The following is a 3,544-nucleotide window of genomic DNA, read 5'->3' on the forward strand; positions in this document are numbered from 1 at the left end:
CCTTCTGCCAGCAGTTCTCCTGGTTGAGCTGGCTCAGTCCATTGGCAAGCCAGTCTCAGGGGTGCATGGCTCTTTGGCTCCGACAATCTGCAGCTCTTCGGGTCTGGGTTCTTGTCCCCTGCGCAGGTTTAATGAGGAACACTGATGGATGGAAGTTGAGAATGCAAGATTTATGGACACGATAGAAAAGCTCCCAGACCAGGAGCGGGCCCAAAGAGGTTGCAGATTTGAAACAGAAACCTGATGCTTACATAGCCCTAAGACAGAGCTGATTGGCTTGCACTAACTGTGAGCTGATTGGCCAGTCCCAGGGGCCTGCAGGAAGTGTTGCTACTTTGTTACCGTTACCTGGAAGGACACACACACACACACACACACACACACACACACACACACACCTCTCCCACGGCCTAGACTAGGCTCTCAAACGCATCTGGCCCCAGTTTCCCATCTACAGAAGAAGGGAATCAGAATATATAACCTTAAAGTATCTCCTAACCTTACCATCCTAGAGTTCTGGGATGGAACAGCTTTTCTTAAACATGCTAAGAAAAAAATGAGGAGTCGAAGAGTTGTCATGGTGGGTTCACAAATAGAAGTGTTTCTTCCTGAAGTGCTTAAGGCTCCGAGATGTTTGTAAATCACTCCACATTTTTAAAATGAGTGAGGGTGAGTAAGGAGGCATGATGCCAAGTGACCCCAAAGGGTATTCTGCAAAGTGAGTCCTGTACCATGAGTTGTAGGTCCCAGGAGGCCTGTGTGAATGCCCTTAGAGCTCCAGGACTCCCATCTGCAGTGTGGGAGGTATAGTCAGATAATCACCCCACCCCTTCTAAACCACACTCTTCAAAAGTGTCTGGGAATGAGTGGGTGGTGGGGGGCTGGTTCTGGGCTCAGGAGGCCCAGGCTAGGGATAGATTCTCTGCTATCTTCCTCCTTTGCCTCTAACCCAACTCTAGGTCGGTTCCTGCCCCTTCCCAGGCCTCAGTGGTTTTATCTGACACTCTCACTCCCAGACTGGTAGGAGACCCAAAGGGGACCTCAGCAGAGCCAAAGGCTGCTTTGTGAACTGCATCCTCTGGGATCTTCCATGAGGAAAAGAGGTGGCAGTGCTGGTGGTTCTTGCCTTTTTAGGGCCCCAGTAACATCTCAGCAGGCAGCTGGAAACCTCTCACATCTACCATCCAACCCAGGTAAAACAGACAAAGCTGAGTGACAGGAGGCAGCAGTGAGGGCAGACTGACAGAAGGTCTTCCTCATCACAGAGAGCTGCCAGTCTGGTGGAGAGACAGAAACCCGGGAAGGTACCGATGGCAAAAACCAAACCATCACTCAAATTCAAACACAGAGGAACCAAGAATGAACCTTTTGGGTCTTGGGCTCCTAAAGGTGGGTGACTTGGCACCCCTGGGCCCAGGCAGTCATATCCTGGGCTCATTCCTGGGTCCTGGGTTCAGGCCATGCTACCTGGTCAGCAGGTGGGCAGAGGGCATCACCCTATTCTACTTCATCATTAATTTGCCCTTGCAAGGGCCACCCCTTCCCTTGGGAATCTAGGTGTCTCTGGCTCTGGGGCTCAAGGCAGCCTTTCAAACATGACAAAGCAGATTCATATCCTGTCTTAAAACACTCCTGAGCAGCAGAGAAGGGCCCCATCTGCTCAAGAGCAGAGGATTGAGCCCAGGAGGGCTGGGAGGGGCTCCAGGGGAGGAGTCTGGAGAGGACCCACAGCCTGGCAGCACATAGAGCCTGTGGAGCTGAGTCCAATCCTGGATCCACCATTTCTTAGTTGTGCAGCCAGAAGCAAGTGACACATTCTCTCTGAGACTCAGTCTCCTCATCTGGAATAATAATACCTATCTCTGGAGAATTATGTAATGAAAAGAGTTGTATATGTGCCAGTTTCACCCCCAGATAAGCCCAAGACCCAGATAAGTAACCAAAAATATAACTGGTAGGGGTGGGTGGGACAGGGAGGAATACACTGTCCAAAAATGCATGGTTCCAACAAAAAGTGTTCAGGTGGCATATTGACATGCTGGTTGGCAAGATTCTCATGAAAATTCAACAGTGGAAACAGCTGGCAAAGCATGACCCCTGCTCTGTCTGCTGCAGGCCCCTGCCCTAGACCAGCCCTCCCCACAGGAAGTAGATAGAGGTTCCCCTCAGAGCCTCAGGCCAGGTTCCTCTCTGGGTCCCAGCTCCAGAATGGGGCATCACTGAGCAGGAGCCAGCATGGGTGAAGAAAGTGAGACCTTGTAGAGAAGGTGGGAGCTCGCAGGAGAAGGTGCTTAGCAAACTGAGAAGCTCAGGGGAATGGGAGGAATCCTTGCCCAGGACACATGTCCCCCCCGAGACAGCAGCCAGTTGCCCCTGAATCACATAGCAAGTCAGAGCCCAGAGGAGACCTCTAGTACTCAGGACTGACTGAGACACCTGGAACAGGGCAGGGGGTCACTTGGGAAGAGTCACACCAGACCTTGCCCACGGCCCCCAATAGCTGTTGGAGCAGAGGTCAGGGCACCTGCTCAGAGCCACTCCATGACCTGGATTCCTACCCCTCCTCTAAACTTCCCCCACCAGCACTAAAGACCCTCAGACTCATGTCATCTGGTTCAACCTCTTCCTTGTGCAGATGAAGAAATAAAGGCCCAGCTAGTAGGGACGAAGCAGAAATAAGGACCCAGGCCTCACAGTTCTTTACCTGAGACTCCTGCCCACCCAATTTCAAACCACCCCTTTCATTTGCCTGGGGGTGACCTTGTCTCAGTCACTGCCCTTTCTCAGCCTCCCTCAGTGCCACCCACTCTGCCCAGTGTCCTGGATAATGACAGCCCCAAAAGTCTTGATGTGTTCCAGGGTGCCCAACCCTACTCACCATCTAGTCAGACAATGGCTCCTTCGATCTCCCCTCTGGGAGATGAGAAGGTCCTACCCAACCCCTTTCCCCCACCCCCTCCTGAGGGGTGACCCTGCCTGCCAGTTAGGGTGGAACAAATTCCCAGGTTGTCCAGGGAAACAAGGCAGTGTCCTGGGGCACTGTTCTAGAAGATCAGGCAGTGACCTGTGTGATGTCACCAGGAAGCAGCAGTGTGGAGAGGCAGTTCCAGAGGCCATCAGAAGGCCCAGAGCACCCTGAGGTCCCCAGAGCTAGCTTAGCCTTGAGAGGGACCTGTCCACAGTGGCAATAGGTGCTCCATCCCAATCCCACCTGGAGCCGGATCTAAGTGTTTGCCCAGGGCGAGTCTCATACCCCTACTGGACCGCGCTGGGCAAACAGCCCAAACCTGCCCTGAGGGTGCTGTTGGTGCCTTCATGGTGCACAGCCACTAAGTCAGCCACTAAGGATCACCCCCAGCCTCACTCCTCCTCATGTCCTGTCACAGTCCAACACAGACACACACCACCTCAGTCTTCACACAGCCAGCCCTACACAGGTACACAAGCCTGGTCAGGCCAGGCCACACAATAGTGCCAAAGTGGAGTTGCCAGATAAAACAAAGGATGCCTCATGCAATATGAATTCCAGATAAGAAACGACTAA

General features: G+C 52.8%; 1 protein-coding gene across 1 annotated transcript in view; it reads right to left on the reverse strand.

Annotated features, from left to right (window-relative positions):
- The window catches only part of STARD10 (StAR related lipid transfer domain containing 10), a 26,820-nt gene extending 23,795 nt beyond the window's left edge, over positions 1-3,025 (reverse strand). Inside the window, exon 1 of the mRNA XM_021718581.1 lies at positions 2,879-3,025. The gene's annotated coding sequence lies outside the window, so the exon portion shown is untranslated. The remainder of the gene's footprint in view (positions 1-2,878) is intronic.
- Positions 3,026-3,544: the final 519 nt, after the last annotated feature.

The sequence above is a fragment of the Carlito syrichta genome, unplaced genomic scaffold (assembly GCF_000164805.1).
Source record: "Carlito syrichta isolate Samal-C Ts95f unplaced genomic scaffold, Tarsius_syrichta-2.0.1 Scaffold312747, whole genome shotgun sequence".
Taxonomy (NCBI): Eukaryota; Metazoa; Chordata; class Mammalia; order Primates; family Tarsiidae; genus Carlito; species Carlito syrichta.